The 22,724-nt window shown below is 37.5% G+C and overlaps 1 protein-coding gene and 1 pseudogene across 4 annotated transcripts in view; both read left to right on the top strand.

The window, feature by feature from the left end:
• The window catches only part of RASAL2 (RAS protein activator like 2), a 353,760-nt gene that overhangs the window by 68,231 nt on the left and 262,805 nt on the right, over positions 1–22,724 (top strand). The gene's annotated exons all lie outside the window — the stretch shown is intronic.
• LOC118845911 lies at positions 767–1,495 on the top strand (annotated as a pseudogene).

The following is a 22,724-nucleotide window of genomic DNA, read 5'->3' on the forward strand; positions in this document are numbered from 1 at the left end:
CTTTCCTCTACTTCCTTCCCCTTTCTTTTTTGTTTTCCTTTACATTTGCTATCCATTCTTTGCCCTTTATTTTTATTTCCTTGCCATTTTCCATTTGGCTTTTACCTCTTAATCTGCTTTTTGACAGAGCTTCTTGAGCAGTGGGAGAATGCCTTCAGTCCTGCTCCTGTTCCACATTAATGTAAAATTAATCTTCTGAAAAGGATGGGATTCTTTCTCCATTGCTTGAGATTGGAGCCACCTTGCATCCTGTTTAAATCTTTTTCCCCATCTCCTTTCTTACCACAAATATGTAGGATGGCAGATTTGATCAATCCGTATAGCCTGATTCATTCATTGTCTGTTGCACATAAAAAGAAATTATATTTAATTTGCTATCTGAATCATGCCACTGGCTAATCTGCCTCCAAAATGCTTATCTCTTGTCCAGCTACTGGATACCCTCTTAGCTAATGTAGCCAGTTAGATGAGAGCACACTTTTCCTTGATTGATTTATGAAACTGCCTTTGTAGACAGAAATTATTCTACATCAGTTTTGGATCAGGTCAAGTTTGTCCATATTTGAAAGGTAACATTCCAGGTTGAGAGGCTGAGAACTCTTGGTTTAGACACATCATTTTTTAAAGGTTGGATTACTGTTGGCATGGAGCCCTATCAATAGGTAAATATTATAATTTTTGACCTGTTATTGCATACGTACCTTCCCTTTTCTTGGCATAGAGCCAAAAAGCACTAGATTAGGAGTCAGAGCCCTTGGATTGGAACATGGGCTCTGCTCCTTACTTCTTCTGGGACCTTGGACAAGCTATTCAACCTGCCAATTTTCTCAGTCTCAAGGTGGTTCCTGAGTAGCTCCTAGGACCAATGAAACTCAAAGAGAAAAAAGAAGTTAATCAGAGATTTTGATGAGAAGCAACAGAAAACAAATGAAACACTAGCAGACATGGAAGAGGAGGAGCTCCAGTATGCCTCCTATCCTTTTACAACTCTATTGTTGTCAACCTTCACTACTGGATAGACCTTGCTAGTGACCAGCAGGAGATGAACAATCCACTGACAGTGGCACTTGGGGGCTGAGAAGAATGCAGGTATGGGACATGTGCTATAGAGAATGAGCACATGAATAGCCTACAGTCTCAAAGTGTTGCTTCTGCAAGGTACCAGTAGCCTGAACTAAGCCACTAAGAATTGAGTGCTCCTTTTGGATTGCTACTGAGACAGACTGGTTTGGCACTAAGATCATTAAAAAACTGGGTGACCAAAGAGACCAGTTGGATTTGACTGGTAAATACAAATAAAAACTTGACAGAAGCTGAAGGATCCTACAATTTGATTTACAGATAAGTAGCAACTAATAAGCTATTGCTTTCCCTCATCATCCTTCTGGATCTGGCCATCTTGGGGGGCTTTCTTTTGAAAGCACTGAGCTCTTATTCCTTTTTTGGAATCCAGACTCCTATGGCCATACCTGCCTTCTCTTTAACTTCCTTTTGAATGTATAAATACAAGAGATTTAGCTAAAGAGCTTGCTCTACTGCTATGGGCTAGCTGCACATTAAACACGCAGACAGTGTAGAGAGAAGGCTGACAATGACTGGGAATGTGAATTAGTGATGACAAGGTTGATGTGCTATACCAAGATAATAAATGCTATGTTTATTAGTTCTTTTAATTTATATGGTATTCTAATTAACTTACAGTGAACTAAAAGAAACCAATTACTGAATGTAGTAGTAGTGATAACCAAAAATGGGAAAGGATTTAAAAGAATGATTGTTAGAACACAGTGCTCCCATCAAGGCAGTATTGATGTAGCCAATCCCTCCATTATTAAGAGATATGTTAATATCCCTTAAATGCCTTAGTAGAAGAACTCTGGAATACCCATTATGGAAAAACCCTGTGGAAGAAATGCTGGCTTACTACATTCAGGAAAGCAAGATACTAAAGTTCTTGTTTCTTCTCCCTCATGCTGACCATTCATCATTATACAGTTCCATCCTATCACTCAGGTAAACGTACTTTTATAGGTTTCTCTTGAGTTTTGTTTTTGCATTTGGGTCTGGTCTTATTGCCAAGGATACTTAAAAATTCTCTATTCTTTTAAAAATCCTTTTTTTTCCTTTGTAGGATTATACTCAACTTTGCAAGATAAGTTATATTTTTGGAATGTTTTATTCCAAGATGTTCTCTTATTTACAGTTGAAGTTGCCAGAATTTTTATCGTCCTAACTGTGGTTCTTTGATATTTAAACTGCTTCTTTCTCTAGATACTTACAGTATTTTTCTTTGATATGAAGCTTCTAGATTTTGGCTATGCCATTTCTTGGACTTGTAATTTTGGGGTTCCATCCAGGAAATGACTAGTGGATTCCTTCTATCTTTATTTTGCCCTCTAATAGTGAAAATTGAGCCCATTCTCCTAGAGCTCCCTCTTCTCATCTCAGATCACTTAGACAACTTCTGCCACTTTCTTCACTCCTGTCTCACATGAAGAGGTGGTCCTTTTCCTTGTCAAGGTAACCTCTACATTCACAAATGATCCAATGCCAGCCTATTTTCTCTAGCAGATTGCAACCTCTATCATCCCTCCTCTCTCACTAATATTTAATCTCTGTCTACTGGCTGCTTCCCTGATCCCTAAAAACATAGTCTTGTCCCTTCTACCCTTAAAACAAAACAAAAAACCAAACTAAAACATTACTTTGATCCATCCATCTTTACTATCATCCTATATCTTTCTTCATTTTTGAGGCTGAACTTGAGAAGGTTGTCTACTGTTGTTGCCTCCACTCCCTTTCTTTTCACTCTTTTCTTAACTTTGCAGTTTGATTGCAATTTGAAACTGCTATTTGCAAAGTTATCAGAACCTTTTCTCAATCTTAATCCTTCTTGACCTCTCTGCAGCCTTTGCAGAGCCAGTGAGTCATCCTCTTCTCCTTGATACTCTCTTCTCTCTAGGTTTTTTGTGCCAGTTTATCTCCTAATTTCCCTCCTACTTGTTGGACCACTCTTCAGTCTTCTATGCTGGATCTTCATCCAGATCAAGCCCTCTTCCTCTGGGTATACCCCCAGGTTCTGTCCTGGGCTCCCTTTTCTTCTTCCTTGATCCTGTTTGGCTTAGTGATCTTATCAGCTCCCATGGATTCAATTATTATCTCTATACATATGGTTTGCAGATCTATTTATTGAGCCCTAGCCTCTCTCCTAACCTCCATTCTCTAATATCAAAACTGTCTATTGCTCATCTTGAACTAGATATCCCAAGGATATTTTAAACTCACAAAGTCCGAAATTGAAGCTATGATCTTTTCCCTGAAGCCCTCCCCTCTTCTTAACTTTCTCATTGCTTACTGTCAAAGGTATCACCACCCTCCCAGTTTCTCAGGCTCACAATGATGTGTCATCCATGACTCTCTCACTTTCTCACACTTCCTTAACCAGTCTTTTGCCAAGTTTTATTGATCCTATCTTTATAACATCTCTTGTATATGCCTTCTTCTCTCCTCTAACACTGCCATCACCCTGGTATAGACCTTAATGAAGTGAAGTTTTTATGATGCTGCTTTTAAATTAAAGTTGTCTTTAAAGTTTGAGTTGCTGAAGGAAGGAATGTTTGTGGATCTTCTGTTTGATTAAATAAGCTTCATATTTTATTTAAATGCCATAGTTTTTCTCTTGAAGTAATGATAGGAAGAGAATGTAGACTTAAGAAACACATGAAAAAATAGCTAGCTTATCATGCCTCTCTTGCTTATGACAGTGTGTCCTTAGCAAATCACTTAACCCTTCTGGACCTCAGTTTCTTCATGTGTAAAATGTATGGGTTTCACTAGATGGCCTCTGCTTTTCCTTCTAGTTCTGCAGCCATGATCATCTTCCATCTTCTGACTCTTGGAGTTTGAGAGTAGAATAGGCATTTTTGTGTAAACAGTGGTAAGCTGACTTGTTAAAAATGGATCATTTAATCAACTCTTTCTTTCCTTTACTGCCCACCATTAGGTTGTTTAGAAAATTTTTTGGAACATGTTTTTTAGTTACTCCTGTTTATTTACGGTGAATGATTGAGGATAGGAGAGACAAATTGACAAAATGGTATAGCATTTCTTAAGACATTTTGGTTTAGTTTAAAGTGATGATCTTGGGTGTTCTTTCCCTCCTTGTTTCAAATTTGTTTTTAATGATGAATTGGGTTTATGGATAGTGTGTCACAAAAGCAAAATCGAGTATGTAGTCCAAATGATCATAAAGATCAGGGGTTTAATTTTGTCATTGTGAAAAGGTTGGAGTCATACACAAAGGCAATGTGAAGAAGGAGGCATTTGTTTTTTGAGGTGTGGACTTGTAATTTCATGGTGTTGGGAACTTCCAATGAATGAGTGAAAACTCCCTCTACTGATGCTGATGGACATTTCTAATATAATTTAAAGACTAAAAGAGCTCCCTTTCAAATGGAAGTGGAAAGAAAAATAATGAACAGTAAGTAAAGAGATGATTAAAAAAAATTGTGAAAGGTAGTTGGTAAAATATTTGTCCTTTAAGGATGAAACAGATGGTACTAAATGATAAACATTTGAAAAAAATAATGCTTTGTTTTCTAGAGGAGACGTTTTATTATTAAGTAAAACGTCTCACTAATCCATGAAGTACTTGTTGTTTTTGCTTAGACTGTCACTAAAGAGGTCAGTCGTTTAAAAAATCAGAACAGAAACTTTTTACTACCAAAGGTAGTTTCTTTGATTCAGTAATGTCAGTGGTCAAAGAATATTGAAGACTATAATCTGAGCAATAGTGGTTGTCATGTGGCATGACCCCAAGGAGTAACTATGGTGGGGTTGCAAAGATGGGTTGTATTTCACTCTCCTCAGAGTAACCAGTCACAGGGCTTGTCTCCAACACCATCCTGCTTCCTCTTCAGTATTTCCCTTCTTATCCCCCTCTACTTCTGGCCTCCTGGGCTCTGAAAGCTCCTAACCTCTGACTTTCTGCTGTAAGGTTATAACCTAACCTCTCTAGGCACACCTGCATTAGCAGCTACATAGGCAAAATTCCACTCACCCCATTGTATTCACATCCTGTCCTCTTCTCCCTTTAGATCATCAACTAGGTAGCATAGAGAATAGAGTGCTCGATCTGGCATCAAGAAGGCCTGAGTTCACAAACCACTTTGGTCACTTACTAGACTAACCCTGGGCAAGTCACATAATGCCTCTCACTCTCAGGCTTTGAAAACCTTAAAATGCTTTATAAATGCCAGTTATTATTAGGTCCATTCATGCTTTGCTTGGCAGGCTCTGTGTCCTAGGCAGTATCAGTAAGAAACCCTCCCCCTTCTTGTTTTTTTGTTTGTTTTCTTTCTTTTTTTTTTCTTTTTTGTGGGCCATGGTGATTCACACAGGATGAGAAAATATAAATGGGTTGAAGCCTGCATTCCAGATCTGTCACATTATCTTTTCCATAAAACCCACATCTATTCTGAACTTCCTTATTTCTTTAGAGGATGCCATCATCCTACTAGTCCACCACAGTTGGAAACCTTGGTGTTATGTTTGATTCTTTACTCTAAATCCACTAGCTTCCTCAGACTTTCACTACATCTTGACTAGACTATTGCAGTATATTCCTAATTGATTTTTCCTCTCTTATGTCTCTCCCTATTCCAATTCATCTTCCATATACCTGCCAAATTGATATTGTAGGTGTGACCACATCACTCCCATGCTCCAGTGGTTTCCTATCCGCTCCGTGATCAGTATTCATCTTTTCATCATCTTTTAAACATTTTTATTTTTTAGAGCAAATGCATATGATTATTATACCATTTGAGTAAAATCATTTTTGCATCTTTAAAGAGTATAGATTGTAGTAGGAAATGATGAGGCAGAGACCTCAATTAGGAAGCCATTGTAACACCTTAGATTAGAAGTGATAAGTACCTCATAGCTGTTTGAGTAGAGAGGAGTCAGATGTGGATGAAGAAATGCCCGATTTGATAACTAATAAGATATATTAGGGAGAGCAAAGAGTTGAGGATAACACTGAGGTTTTGATCCTGGGAAACAGGAAGAAGAATGGTGGTGCCTTTTACAGAAATATCAAAGTTTGGAATCGGGGTGGGTTTTGGGGAAAGATAATGAGTTCTGTTTTGAAAATATTCTGAGTTTGAAATAGTCTCTAGGACATCCAGTACATTTCAGTAGTAGCCAATTGGTAATGTGGGACTGCAACTTGAGGGAGAGACTAGAGATAGGTATATTGATCTGTGACTCATTTGCTTAGAGATAATAATTAAAACCATCGGAACTGGTGAGCTTACTAAGAGAAAGCTTGTAGAAAGAGAAGAAAGCCCAAGACAGACCCTAGAAGAACACCCCCAATTGGGAGGGGGGATGGTTGAGGTAATGACCTAAACAATAAGACTGGGGAGAGCCAGACAAGTAGGAGCAGAAAATGGACAGAGTAGTGTCAGTAAAACTCAGGAAGGAGAGAGTGCTTAGGAGGAGAAGGTGGTCAATTGTGTTAAATGCAACAGCAGACCATGGGGATCTTTGGTAACTTTAGAGAAAGCAGTTTTAGTTGAATGATGAGGATGGAAGCCAAATTACAAAATGTTGAACAGTGAGAAGAAAGAAAGTGGAGGCAATGAATAAAAAAAAGTTTTTTTCTATGAGTGGGTCAGAAAGGGAGGAGAGATATAGAATGGTAGTTTGAGATAGTGCCTGGTTGTTTTTAAGGATGAGAGAGACTTGGTCATGCTTGAAGGTAAGAAGAAATAAACTAGTGGTTAAGGAGAGATTGAAGATTGAAGTGAGAGGGAGATAATTGAAGGGACAGTTTGCTCGGGAACATGGAAAGATAAGTAATTTAGGGCATATGTAGAGGGGTTTCCCCCAGCAGGAAATGGACTATCTCCATGAACTAAAAAATAAGGCAAGAGAATGTAGGGGATTATGTCAGGGGATTTTGAGATGAAAAGAATATGGGGAAGAAGGAGCTCATGACATATGACCTAAATTTTCTCAGTGAAGTAAAAGGGGAAGTCCTCAGCTGAGAGTGTGGAGGGTTGGAGAGGTGTGGGAGGCTTGAGGGAAAAAAGAGAAAGTTTGGAATAACATCTTTTGGAAGTAAGATAGGGAGGAATAAAACATTCCCTTGCTGCTGTGACATTCCACTTGAGATTTGATAACATAAATTCATGCTGTTCCCAGTCACCCTGGTTATGTGATTTCTTGTATCTCCATTCATCAGCATAAACAGAGGAGACAGATGGTAGGGAGTAATCCAGGCCTGGGTTTTGGCAAGAGAGGAGTAGCAATAAGACAAGGAATTTAGAGATTTAAGAGTATAGGGAAGTAGAGCAGGAGTAATAATTTGAGGAAAATAGTGAAAGGTGGAAGGATTAAAGGTTGTTTTGAGGAGGGAGGCGGTAAATAGGTTTAGGAGCGGTAAGGCACAAGGAGGTGTGAAATGATACGAAGTTGTGATTTGATAAAGTAATTGCAGAGCTTTTTATTAAGGAAGTAGAAATTGGGGCCATCTAAATTGGTGAAATAGAACAATGGGACTCAGGAAGACCTGAATTCAAATCCTGTCTCATACACTAGCTGTGTGACTTTGAGTAAGTCATTTAACCTCTCTTAGCCCCAGTATGTAAAATCGGGATGAAAATAATACCTCCAGGATTGTTCCGAGGATAAAATGAAGTAATGTTTACACGATGCTTTGTCAAATTTAAAGTACTATGTGAGTGCTAGATCATCATCCTCCTCTTCTTTCTCCTTCTCCTCTCCCCCTCCTCCTCCTGTTGTTATTATGAGGGCAGTGTTGAAATACTGAATCTGAATATCCTTGTGTGTGTATCCTTGTGTGTACCTCAGTGGAGTTGGGGAAGTAGGTCATGGGACTTTAGGAGACTGAAAAATGGAGAGGTCTGGGTGTTCAGGAGAGCCTCAGCATGAATGTTGAAGTTCCCTAGAATAAGAACAAGAACTGGGAGGAGAGAAAGGCAACAAGCCAGGTATAGAACTCCTTGAGAAAGGAGGGCAAATGACTTGGAGAATGGTGTATACAACAGTAATTCTGATCTCTTTAGGATAGAAAAAAATAGCCTAGCATATGCTGAATAAATGTGGGTGGAATGAGTGGATAAATTAAAGAGGTGAGAATGTGGAGGCAGAGAAATGGATAATTTCACTAATCAAAAGTTACAGTGATTTGGCAACAGGAATGGGAAGGAGGGAATAGATTTTGAAGAGTTACTGGGACTTGATAATTTTTAGATATAGGGAACAGAAAAAAAAAGTGCTCCGAGGTGATCCTAAGATTTTGAGTCTTGTTGCTCAATTTTTACTTCCTCTACCATGCTCCTAGGGACCTCATTATCAGGAATCTCATCATCCTACAGGATGCCAGCAGCAGTGATTGATACTGTCACCTCGTTGGTACCCTTTCCTTCTCTGATTGGAGGGTGGAGCTATAAGCTCCTCCCAAAACTTCCATTAAGGAGAGCCCCCAAGCCCAGCATCTCTTCATTGTTCACCCAGCTGCACTTCTTTAGACTTCTTTATTATGCCTCTATACCAGTCACCTTCCTTCTTTTCTTCTTTCTTCCCTATTAGAATACAAGCTCACTGAAGGCAGGCGCTGACTTTTTTCATATTTGTATTCCTAGACTTTAGCACAGTGCCTGGCACGTAGTAGCATTTAATAAATGTCTATTGACTGCTTGATGCCTAGGAGGATGGTAGTGTTACTAATAGAAATAGGATTCTCTTTTGACTTTATTATATTTATGAAAGCTTTACAAAACAATTTGAAAATAAACAATTGTGACTTGCTTATGGTGAGAATGTTTTTATGTATTCTTTTAATTTCTGAGATTCTGACAGCCAAAGACTGGATAATCAACCTAAGGAAATAAAATTCTGAGAACAGAGGACTCTTTTGCAACTATTACCACCAAAGGCTAGCCCTAGAACTAATAATATTTGAAGGATATTCGTATCAATTAATCCACAAAGGAAGAATGATTTCAGTCATTCTAGGCACATTTTCTCATTCCTAATCATGCTAAAATTCAGACCTGAGAGCTTTAAAGTGCTCTGACTTATCTAGAGCTAAGAGCTTAGGTAGGTAAAGGACATTAGTCATTTTGGTTCCATAATTTTACAATACTTCATGAATCATTCATATTACCCTATGCCATTCTGGTATATGCTTATAATATAATACATCATGGCATTTATGTTTCATGACTTTACTTTTTTCTTTAAACCATAATAATTATTATTTTTTTTCCTGAGAAGCCTATTCATTTAATTATTTTCCCTCTGAAGTTGCGAATTTATGTTTTATGAAAACCTAGTTAAGCAAAACTAATTTCCAAATTGACCAGGTCCAAAAAAAATCTCAATCTGCATTCTCGAGTCCTTTATATTTCTGTTGGGAGATGGGTAGTGTGTTTCATTGTGAGCCTTCTGGAATTGTGGTTGGTCATTGTGTTGATCATTTCCTAAATCTTTAAAATGTCTGTCTCTATGATATTGTTGCCATTGTGTAAATTGCTTTCCTTATTTTGCTCACATTACTCTGAATCTGTTCACTCAAGTCTTCCTGGGTTTCTCTGAAAGTGTCCCTTTCATCATTTCTTATAGCATAATTGTATTGCATCACATTCCTAGTAACATAATTTTTTTCATCCATTTCCCTATTGATGGGCATCCCCTGTTTCCAATTCTTTGCTACCACAAAAAGAGCCGCTATAAATATTTTGTACATATGGGTCCTTTTCCTCTTTCTTTGATCTCTTTAGGGGTATAGGCTTAGTGGTGGTATCATTGGGTCAAGGGTATGTAGTATTTAATAGCTTTTTAGGCACTGTTCCAAGTTACTTTCCAGAAAGGCTGGACCAGTTCATAGTTTCACCAACAGTGCATTAATGTACTTATGTTCCCACAGATTTACCAGCAATTCTCATTTTCCTTTTTTGTCAACTTAATCAATCTGATGATTGTGAGATGGTACCTTTGAATTGTTTTAATATGCATTTTTCTAATTGTTAGTAATGTAAAATATTTTTTCCATGTGTTTGTTGATTGCTTGTTTTTTATCCTGTGAAAACTGTCTATAAATATCCTTTGACTACTTATCATTGGGGAATCTGCTCATTTAATTCTAAAACATTCCAGATAGAAATTATTTTCTATAATTGCTAATAATATATCACTGATATCTCTTCATGTTCTATTTTATATTTTAGGAGTTTTTTTATCTGTTCCTCTATTTGTAGGGATTTTTGTTATTTTTAAAAATGTTATTTCAAAGCTGCCTCCCACAGTTCTTTGTAATGTAGGAGACAAGCCCTGTTGGCTTGGTTCTCTGTCATCCTGCCAATCTTGATTTTTTTTCATTTTCTTTTCTTTTTCAAGTGGAGCCGGATGTGTTAGACTCCTCTCTCAGTTGTTCGTTAAAGGCCTTATGGTGGACTTAAGAGAAGTTCATTTTACCACTGAAGATTTTTTTTCGAAAGGTTGTGTGTGCCTCACAGTGCCTTGTTGAGCCTGTTAAACCTTGAACTTCTAAGTGGGGAACAGTCTATTTAGATCATGTCCCAATTCATGAACTAGTTGTTGACAGTGATGCTCAGGAGAATCTTCAGATTTTCCCCTGTCTCTTCTCTGTTTTCTTGTATGATACCTTGCTATTTTTGTTCTCACAGCTGGCTGAAGCTGTTTTGTAAAATAGTGTACCTCTAACCTTAACAACTTTACATTTTCGCCCTGTGTGTTAATATCCAGTTATATAATTGCAAATGGCATTTTGAAAAAAATATTTATTTCACAGCTGGGAGCCTACAGTAATTATCTTGTAAAGTATAGTACTTGGAAACTTGGAACCCATGGATTTTTAATTAGAAGTTTTAAAATGATTTTGAGGAAGATTGAATATTAGAAGGGAGCTTAAAAAATATATGAATAGTTTATTACCAGATTTTCCTCTTGTTGGAAGCTCTTAATGGAAAGAAAGTGGACTTTTTTTTGAAACAATAGTGATTTATATTCTAGAATGACTTTATGGGGGGATCCTTTCTCACTTTCTTGAACATGCTTTTTGTTTTATTCCTTATAAAACAAAGGAAGCTATTCATATATATATATATGTGACTCTTGGTTCATTCTTTTCATATAATTAGTTGTAGGATATCAAATTAGTGATTGGCTTGTGAAATCTGACCTTAAAAAGTGGTGAGTGCTTTGGTGGTGTGGGTTCTTGGAAGTTCTAATAGTGATATTTTGGCTGCATAAGAGGACATTGTGTTTTTGTTGATAAAAAATAAATTAATCTAACCTTTGAGTTGGAGGTGAATACGGTGGTAGCTTGCTGAACGATCACATTTCCCCAGTGTTGTATTGTTCAGGATCTCTGGTAAAGAAATATAAGTAGTAGATGTGGTAGAGGATCCTGGGTTTGGATAGAACATGTGCCAGTTTTGGACTCAGGAAGACCTGGGTTCTGTCTCTGAAACATGTTGGCTGGGTAGCTCTGGGAAAATCTTTTCATCTCTCAGTGCCCCAGGTAATACTCTAAGATTTTAAGTTGTAAAGCAGGTACCAGTCTGCATTGATATGGAATTCCCTATCCTTCTCCTTGCTTTACAGGTCCTGTAAAAAATGGGTAGGTGGATGGCAAAATGATAGATTTCAAAGTTTCAGTCTTATTCATTAGTATGAAAACAAAGCAGCAGGTCAGTGGTGTGATAAAACTGATATAACTAAATATTATTGTGTTTAACCCACAGTAAATAAAAGTTATGGAAATCTAGAGAAGAAGAAAAAATTTAGAATGGAAAAACAGGTTAAAGACATAGGAGCTTAGGTAGCCTCACCTCATGTACTAGTGTAGCATTTCACCTATAAATCAATCAGTTATAAGTGGTCTAACTTACAAATATTAATTCATGAATTGTCATGACATTATAGGTTAAAAGTGTTCCACTCTCCTCATTATTTGTATGTATTCATGTGAGTGTATATATACCTATACATATACATACATACATACATGTACACATACGTATGTATGTGTATACACACACACACACACACACACTTTGCCAGGTGACTGTTAAACAAATATTAACTCATCACATATTCTTTTCCAAAACACTATTTTAGATGTCATGACAATCAGTTGATATTTTCGGAGGATATGCTGCTTCTATAAGTGTCAAATGATACACAACAGTAATTCTTAACTCAGGATCGATGAGCTTGGTTTTATCTTATTCTGATAACAGTATTTCAATACCATTTGTTTCCATTATAATCTTACATATTTTATGCATTTAAAAACATTATTCTGAGCTTAAGGCTTCGCGATAAGTAACTAAAAAGGTCTGTGATACAAAAGAGGTTAAAAACCCTTCACATAGAACTCATCAAATTTAATGTTCTTTTGTAATATCTGTTTGTTAAATGCTTATATACCTTAGCTCTTGCACTTCTTACTCAGAACCACTAACTTTGCAGTTCTAGTTTTCAAAAGCTTGCTATGCTGTTTTCGATTGGCTAAAGGTCAGTAGTACTTTGGATGAAAATGTTATAATAAGTATTATTAGCATGGTAGCAGCCTCCTGGCAAAGTATGTTGGAACTCTTTCCAAAGTGTTCAAGTTCCTAAGCCACCATTGTAAGACTTTGTAAGAGGAAATAGATGTGAAGAGCCATTACTTAATAAAGGTTTTTACGTTACCATTCATATAGCTCTCTGTCTTTTTTAAATAAATGATTAAAACTTCATTGTGTTGGGGTGGTAAGATGGTATGCAAATATATTTTGAATTAAGTAAGCATTGGAAAAATTAAGAACAAATAAATATATGGTACAGATAGGACTGTGCAAAGAGTTGGCATGGAGCCATTTTAAGTTGAGTCGTTTATAGTATACCTAACAGTAAAATTAACACGCTGTTTCATATTGTATTCCTGGATAATGATGATGATGAGGAGGAGGACTTAATTTAAGTCCTAATGTCTATTTTCTGAACTTTGTTCAGATTAAAATTTTTCCCTTTGCTATTACAATAAGTAGGGTAAAGGAGTTCTAGTTGAAATACAATTTCCATTTATCAAATATTTACTGAACACCTACTATGTGCTTGGCTCTGTACTGGGTACTGGGAATGTAAACATGAAAGCAAAACAGTTCTTGACCTCACAGAAGTTGTAACATTCTGCTGGGTCATGGTGATGAGATAGAGAAGCTGCATCATGTAAACAAAAGAAATCTTAGATGACTAAATTAATCTTAAATATTATATTAAAATATTTTTAAATATAGAAGCTTGTTTTAATCTCTACATTTTGAAAATTATCTGTTTTATATACTGGAATATATACTGGGATTTTTCTTGACTTTCATTTTTGTCCTATTTTTTTTCAGTTTTTTTTCTGGCATTCATTATATGCCAGAATCAAACACATAAACACCACCAAAGATCATTCATTCTGAAAGTAAATCATTTTTACCATATTATAAAAGCCAAATAATGTTTCTCCGACATTGTCAAACTAAGGTACTCATGTGAACAGAACAATATACCTGACATATCTGAGGCCAAAATAGTGTCAAGAGTGGCATAAGAGCCTGACCAGTTAATTGGAGGCAAGCTTGGTTCGTTTATAGCTTAATTTCACATGTGGGACTGGGGAGAACCTGAATAAATTGTTATAGGGAGAGGGTTCCAAAATAAACAGCTCCATATATTCACCTGTTCTTTTCTGAAGTGGTGGAAACTTGTTGGAAAATCGTGAGAAAATATAAAATACTTCACACATCCTCCCTGCCTCTCTGTTTTGTAAAAGATGATCTTGGATTAGTACACCCAAGGGCTGATCCAACTTTAGCTGATTCTGTATTAAGATTCATTGGACATTTTGGAAGATCGCTTATTTAAAAAAAACAAAAACAGAAAGTTCAGAGGACAGACTAAATCTAGTATAAAATTTTTATTTGAAAGGATGTATATATCCAAGGTGACAGATTTCCATTTTTCCAGTTAACATCATTAATTAGGACTAAGGAAATAGGATCATGGTTTGTAATTAAGCATTTCTCCCTATCTATATTAAACTGAATATCAAGAAATTGCTTAGCTTATTTAAATTATTCCTGTACATGGTAAAGGAATTGATTCATACTTCTTTCAAGAGCTTCTCAATTCATATTTTTCTCTAAATTTTTATGAATTTTCATGTAATTGCTAATAAATCAAATTCCATAATTCATGTATCACATACATTATAACCAGAGGCAGTATTCATTAAGCAGCTTACTTTACTTACCCTGAATTCCTTGAAACCTGAGCCTATTTTTCTGAGCCAACAAAACCCACAATATTTTAGTAAGCATATATTGCTGTCTTATTAAAGATGTGTGGCCAGCTCATGAAGGCTTGTATTTGGTATGCCAATGTGCATTTAGTAGTTATACAGCTTTATTCCCACAGTGTCATAGGATCATAAAGCTTGAGCTAGGGGGTTCCTTAAAGACCATCTCCTCCAGCCCCCTCACTTTTATAGTTGAGGAATCTGAGGGCCAGAGATGTTAAGTCAACTTGCCCCACAGGCAATATCAGAGATGATGTTTGAACCCAGGTCATCTGACTACCAGTGCTTATTCTACTTTACTACCTTCTCTGGTTGAATGTTCAGCTACTCTTCAGAGTTCAAAAACTACTTAATTGATAGCCCTGCCTTTGAGGGTGGTCAAGAACCTCTCTTTGGGAATTTTGTAGGAGCTATCAATTCTTTGGACAGAAGGTTGGATTAAGTAAACTTGTTTCTTTTTTTTTTCTTTGCATCTTCAGTGCCTAGTACATGTCTAGCGCATAGTAGGTACTTAGTAAATGCTTTATGTTTGACTGATTTTATGCTATTGTGATATAGGATCTGATGTTTTGAGCAAGTAGGGACCATGTTCAACCCCCTCATTTTATAGATAAGGAAACTGAAGCCCAGAGAGGAATGGAATTCAGAGGGCAAAAGGCGATTAAGACACTCTAGTCTTCTTTAAATTCTAATTTGGTTTTAATGGTTCATGTGTTTTCATTTCAACTTTAATTACACAAATTCATATTAGAAACTAACTGGCTCTTGTTTCTAAAAACAAAAAGTTCCAACTTGAAGTACTCATTAGGAGGTCTTCAGAAGAGCTTGCAAATTAAATTTGTGATCAAAGGGAAAAAAATCCTCCCCAACTAGGTCGCATGTGCCTTCCTGGAGCAGTCACTTTTTCCACTGGTTTAAGACTGTGAATAGTTAAGCTCCTATTTTGAGCTTCTGTGTAAATTTTGTTTTAGTCCAAGATTGTCCTCATTTACTGCATCAACCCCAAGCACTCTTGACCTAAATTGTTTAAATTCATTCTGATCTTTAGCCTCTTTGTTCCAATAGAGAATATCTTAGGAATGTTTTATTCTTCAGCAATGTTTAATTTAGATATTTTGAGTTGTTACTACTTGGGCACAGCTTACATTGGCAATGGACTTTGTTCTTGTTTAGGCAGTTTAAAATTTAAATTTGAGAGACAAATCATGGTATCATAGCCTCATTGATTGAGAGTGGTAGGGAGTTTCATAGGTCTGGGTCCCATAGTCTAACACCCTTACTTAAAAAAAAAAATAGGAAATTGAGGAGGTGAGGGAAAAGCGGTTGTAAATGTAAAGAATACATTCTCTTATTCTCCTAGAAGAATTTTTCATGAAACACATTCAAACTTATTTAATGTTGTTTTCTTGTTTGCAAACTTATGTGTTCATAACTAACCCTCATCCACTTCATGGGCAGTCTCAACAAAACTTGCAATTCTTCTCATGGTGTCCTGAAGACGATCCTCAGTTCTCAGTGGCTATACCAGAGGACCACGAGGTCCTCTTGAAGGTTCTACCAAGCAGGAAAGGCCTCAGGAATGGTCTGGGACTACAGGATTTTAAGCCTAGTACTGGATACCCTACCAGCCATCTCGTCCAGGCCCATCATTTCATAGATGAGAAAACTTAAGTGTGGTGAAGTTGAATGAATTGCGTTTTCTGAGCCCAAGTCCAAGGTTTTATCACTGTACTTGGGCCACCCTGTCTTGGTAACAGATTATGCCTGCTCTCTGAGGCTCTCTGAACTTCTCTAAAAATAAGCATGTCATCACTTCAGAATGGCCCTGGCCACCCGGGAAGCAGTGGAGACAATGAAAATTTCAAATCACTTCCAGCGTGTAAATGTGTGTGTGTGTGTGTGTGTGTGTGTGTGTGTGTGTGTGTGTTTGTGTGTTTGTGTGTGGGGGTCTGGAGGGGAGATAATGAATTCCAGTGGTAGGAAGGTTTCTAATTACTCTTGAGATCCTAGTTAGAGATTGAGGTTTCTCTCTATTCAATAAGAATAACATTGGCTGAGAGTTAGAAAGGGGTCATAGGGACACAGTCAAGGTGACAGAAGTACAGATTTGCCTATATCACCTCTTGACTTCTCAGTAAGCTCTGGTGAGGACATTTTTCCTCCTCCAGGATTAAATAGAAAGCCCTTGGTTTGGTTTTTAAAACTCTTTATAATGCAGGCCTGTCCTGCTTTCTACTCTTCCTATATTTTACTCCACTGCATGCTTTCTGCAGCCTGGCTGTGTTGACTTACTTGCTTCTCCTCTTATATGATGCTGCATATCCTATGTCTGTGCCTTTCCGTTGGCTGCTCCCCATGCCTGGAACACCCACCCTTCTCACCTTCCCCCCTTAATTTCTTTGGTTTCCTTCAAGACCCTCAAACCCAGCCTTATATAGGAAGCCTTTTCCTGCTCTGTCCCAGATGCTAGTCTTCCCTCTCTGAGATTACCTTTCGTCTACTCTGTAAATATCCATTATATACCCAATTACTTACAAGTTGTTTTGTACCTAATTATTTACAAGTTGTTTCCCCTCCCCAGCTTCCCTCCCTAATGAAGTCCTTGAAAGCAGAGGTCATTTTTGTTTTATTTTGTTTTTGAATCCCTAGGACTTAGCACAGAATCTGATACATCGTAAAAAGTGCTTTACAAAATGCTTTGACTGATAACCATAGAAGGCTATAAGGTTATGTAACATTTTCATCTGATCCTCACAACAATCATGTAAAACAAGCTTTGCAAGTTCTATTATCCCCATTTTACAGATGAGGAAACTAATGCTCATTGAGTTTGAAACTGATCTAGCAAGTACTGGAGTCAAGTCTAAATCTAGATCTAACTCTGTGTACTTTCTACCGTATTGTGCTGCTTATTTCAAGTTAGCTTGATTTAAAAAAAAATATTTGCCATATGAGAAAAGGATTACAAAATTAGACAACTGTATTTGGAAGGGAGAGAAAGTTTTTTAAATGCCAAAGAGAATTTCTTAAAATAACAGTTCATCGCAGATTTAGAGTGTGTTTTCAATGTGAACTAAACAACCAGACTGTGCTGTCAACTTTGGAAACTGCTGTGGGTTAGCTTGGTTCCTGGCCCATCCAGATGGCATACTGCCTGTGGCAAAATGGGGGAAAACACAGATGAAGCACCCACTTACACATATAGTTTTCCAAAAAGTCTGTGTATACTTTTAAACTTTAATAGCTTAGGTTGTAGGAATGGTGTAGTTTGTAAATAACATTTAAGGGTACATTTGTTAAAATTTAGGCCAACCTTTTTGAAGAATAGCCATCAAAATCATGAAGTTTGCTCCTCTCTATCTGCAAATTAGGTTATTGAAGTCTAAGGGTTTCATTTTGGATAGATCCTTAATGGTGTGGATTTTGGGAAGCATGAACAGTTTTGTATGATGAGAAAGCATGGATCAATGGTGTGGGAGTTACCCACATTGATAAGATCACAGTTTCACTGAAGTGTGTATGAAGACCTATTGCCAGAGTTGACCACTAGGTTATGAACTTTGTTAGTCCCAGCAATACTGGAAGGCCACTTGCTAAGGCCCAGAGGAGTAATAATCTGTGTTGTTAGGAGAAATACTCACTCTTGATTGAAATCTTGGATCCTTGAATTATCCAAATAAGTTCACAGACACAGTACTGTCATTGTTTTGTAATAAGAGTTTTCTATCACAGATTAATTACAACACATTCTGGTAGTTTAAGGTACTTCACTTCTGGAGATGGGACACTAAAATGTCCTGCCTTCATGTCCCAGTGGTTTGTTCCTTCCAATTAGGTGGCATGTGGCCTCAGTGTCTTATTTGTACCTTAAAATGGTTCATAGTCAATGTGGAGTTATTCCTCTTCATCTATATGAAGGTGATTTCATATACGTGAAAGGAAATATACTTTGTTTCTGAGTTTTCTCTGTTTCCTTGTGTCTTACCTTTCTGAAATCTGGAGTAGGCTTTTGCAAGACCATCTACACACTGCTCACTTTTCAGTCACTGTCTGTATGATGACCTTCAGTGAAACAGTTTTGTTTTGCTATAGATATTGAGAAACTAGGGTTTTACTCTGATACTACTGTGCTATTCTTTAATACTACTATCTCATGTCCTGCCTACAACATTTCAGGTACTCTATAAATGGTTATTGATCGCTTGAATATAGACTCCTTTTCCTCTTCCCATCCCCCTTTCATACTGCAAACCATCCATATCTTGTCCATGTCACTATCGTTCTTGTTGTCCCATAGATATTCATCTGTCAGTGCCTCGGAGGTCTAGGTGTTTTTATTTTATGGGCACCAGTGCAACACACAGTTATTCCTTCTCTCATTTCCTTTTCCACTCATAATTTCCCCTATGCTACTTCTTCTGTATAGGGTATTGGTGAAAATATGTTGTAGTATGCTTCTACATGACCTGTTGGATTATCTGTACCTTGTTTGAAATTGTGATGTTCCTTGATTCACAACAACATAACATGACCTAGAGAACCAAAATTGCATTAGAAAGATGTAATTTTGTGTCAAGGAGTATCTTGAGATAGCTTGTCTTTTAGTGAGGCAGGATTGTTGCAATGTTGCAAGATTATTACATGTAGTACAAAAGAAAATGTAAATTTATGCTTAAATGTTTTTGAATATAGACATAGAATAATGGTTCTCTCCATAGACTCAAATGAGACTGTGTATAAAGCACTTAAAAATTTAAAGTGCCATATAAATATTATTATAGATCTATTCTTGGTCATTTCCCTGTTTTCTGTTACTTTTCTGCCATTCTCTTCTATAGTGATTATATTCCCTTTCTGGCATACATGTTGCATTTTTTTTCTGGTGCTTTAGTGTCCTCACTTCTACTAACATGATTTTATAGTTCCTAGTAATAATAATAATAATAATGATGATGATAAATAGCAGCTAACATTAAAAAGACACTGCGTGACTAAGCAGTTTACAATTATTGTGTCATTTGATCTTCATAAAAATGCTGGGAAGTAAGTGAGTTTTTTTTTTTACGGATTTATTTATATTTCACAGGTAAAATTGAGGCAAACAGGTTAAATGAGTTGCCCAAGGTCACAGATCTAGTAAGTGTTTGAGGCCAGATTTGAACTCAAGTTTTCTTGACTGTAGGCCCAGCTGCTCAATGATTGTCAGGCACTGGTGATCATTTATCCCAAGGTCTTTATGGATATTTAAAATATCTGATTTAAAGGTTGTTGGGGGGTATTATATCTTGTATTTTGCTTTTGTGTGTCTTTGAAATAAAATTATAAATTTTAATCTTAAATAGATTCAACTGGTCTGATCAGTTCTTATAAGAATTTTATCCTGAGGAGGGGAGCCAAGATGGTGGCTGGAAAGCAGGGACTTGCTTAAACTCTTCCCCAAATCCCTCTAAACACCTGTAAAAATGGCTCTGAACAAATTCTAGAGCTGCGGAACCCACGAAATAGCAGAGGGAAACAGGTCTCCAGCCCAGGAGAGCCTGGATGGTCGCTGGGAAGGGTCTGTCGCTCAGTGCTGGGAGCGGAGCGCAGCCCAACATGGGCCGGTGCCAGAACAGACCAGACCTGGAGTCAACCAGCCCAAACAGGCCTTAGGGTGGTGAATCACTGAGCTGTGGCAGTTGCCAGACTTCTCAACTCACAAATGCCAAAGAGCAGGTTAGGGGGAAACAGCAGGATCAAGTTCAGAGCGGTCCGGCCACCAGCCCTGGCGGTGGCGGAGGTAGTGGGGCTGTGGCCATGGCAGCAGCAGGAAGTTCCTGAGGCTGCTCCCAGAGCTCCAGCGTTAGCTGCTTCCTGAGTCCCTGGCTCGCATGGTGGGAGGAATCTAGCAGCAGATCAGAGTGGGAGTGCAGGGAGCGCTTTGTGGGCACAAAGGCAGATTCTCTTGCTGTGCCCTGCTTGGATCTGCATTGCGGTCCTGGTTGGTAGTTCTTGGGGGAGGAGGAATGCTGCTGTGACAGAGCTTGGGCTGATGGAGTAGAAGTAGCTCTGAAAACAGCAGTGCTTGGACCCTAAAGCTTGGGACAAAGTACTCTCTACTCTACAAGCAGTCATACACTGACAAAAAGCTGAAGGGTCAAGTAGTTGGCTGGGAACATGAAAAGGCAAGGAAAACAAACTCAGACTCATACTCTAGATTCCTTTTTTGGTCACAAAGAAGAGCAAAACATACAGCCAGAAGGAGTCAACAAAGTCAAAGAGCCTACATCAAAAGCCTCCAAGAAAAATATGAATTGGTCTTAGGCCATGGAAGAGCTCAAAAAGGATTTGGAAAAGCAAGTAAGAGAAGTAGAGGAAAAATTGGGAAGAGAAATGAGAGAATGATGCAAGAAAACCATGAAAAACAAGTCAACGACTTGCTAAAGGAGACCCAAAAAAATACTGAAGAAAATAACACCTTAAAGAATAGACTAACCCAAATGTCAAAAGAGCTCCAAAAAGCCAATGAGGAGAAGAATGCCTTGAAAGGCAGAATTAGCCAAATGGAAAAGGAGGTCCAAAAGACCACTGAAGAAAATAATGCCTTAAAATTTAGAATGGAGCAAGTGGAAGCTAGTGACTTTATGAGAAATCAAGATATTATAAAACAGAATCAAAGGAATGAAAAAATGGAAGACAATGTGAAATATCTCATTGGAAAAACGACTGACCTGAAGAATAGATCCAGGAGAGATAATTTAAAAATTATTGGACTACCTGAAAGGCCTCATTAAAAAAGAGCCTAGACATCATCTTTCAAGAAATTATCAAGAACTGCCCTGATATTCTAGAACCAGAGGGTAAAGTAGAGATTGAAAGAATGCACCTATTGCCTCTTGAAAAAGATCCCCAAAAGAAAACTCCTAGGAATATTGTTGCCAAATTCCAGAGTTTCCAGGTCAAGGAGAAAATACTGCAAGCAGCCAGAAAGAAACAACTTGAATATTGTGGAAACACAATCAGAATAACACAAGATGTATCAGCTTCTACATTAAGGGATCAAAGGGCTTGAAATACGATATTCTGGAGGTCAATGGAGCTAAGATTAAAACCAAAAATCACCTACCCAGCAAAACTGAGTATAATGCTCCAAGGCAAAATATGGATTTTCAATAAAATAGAGGACTTTCGCGCTTTCTCAATGAAAAGACCAGAACTGAATAGAAAATTTGATTTTCAAATACAAGAATCAAGAGAAGCATGAAAAGGTAAACAAGAAAGAGAAATCATAAGGGACTTACTAAAGTTGAACTGTTTTGTTTACATTCCTACATGGAAAGATGATGTGTGTAATTCATGAGACCTTTCTCAATATTTAGTATAGTTGAAGGGAATATACATACATATATAGATAGAGGGCACAGGGAGAGTTGAATATGAAGGGATGATATCTAAAAAAATGAAATAAATTTAAGGGGTGAGAGAGGAATATATTGAGAGAGGGAGAAAGGGAGAGATAGAATGGGGTAAATTATCTTACATAAAAGTAGCAAGTAAAAGCAGTTCTTTTGGAAGGGAGGAGGGGGCAGGTGAGGGGGAATGAGTGAATCTTACTCTCATCAGGTTTGACTTGAGAAAGGAATAACATACACACTCAATTGGGTATCTTACCCCACAAGAAAGTGGGGGAAGAGAATAAAAAAGGGGGGATGATAGAAGGGAGGGCAGATAGGGGGAGGAGGTAATCAAAAGCAAACACTTTTGAAAAGGGACACAGTCAAGGGTGAAAACTGAATAAACAGGGACAGGATAGGATGGAAGGAAATACAGTTAGCTTTTCACAACTTGACCATTGTGGAAGTGTTTTACATAATGATACAGGTGTGATCTATGTTGAATTGCTTGCCTTCCTAGGGAGGGTGGGTGGGAAGGGAACAGGGGAGAGAATTTGGAACTCAAAGTCTTAAAAGCAGATAGATGCTCAAAAAAAGTTTTTTTTTGCATGCAGCGGGGAAACAAGATATATAAGGAATGGGGCATAGAAATCTCTCCTGCCCTACAAGAAAGTAAGGGGACAGAGGATGGAGGGGAGTGGGGTGACAGAAGGGAGGGCTGACTGGGGAATGAGGCAATCAGAATATATGTCATCTTGGAATGGGGGGGAAGGGTAGAAATGGGGAGAAAATTTGTAACTCAAAATCTTGTGGAAATCAATGTTGAAAACTAAAATATTAAGTAAAAATGATTAATAATAAAAAGGAAAAAAAAGAGAATTGTATCCTCTTTGATCATTATAATAGATGCTGACTCCCTTGCTGACTTTCAAAGCCCGCTATTGAATTGACCCTAAAGATCAAGT

The sequence above is a fragment of the Trichosurus vulpecula genome, chromosome 4, assembly GCF_011100635.1.
Source record: "Trichosurus vulpecula isolate mTriVul1 chromosome 4, mTriVul1.pri, whole genome shotgun sequence".
Lineage (NCBI taxonomy): Eukaryota > Metazoa > Chordata > Mammalia > Diprotodontia > Phalangeridae > Trichosurus > Trichosurus vulpecula.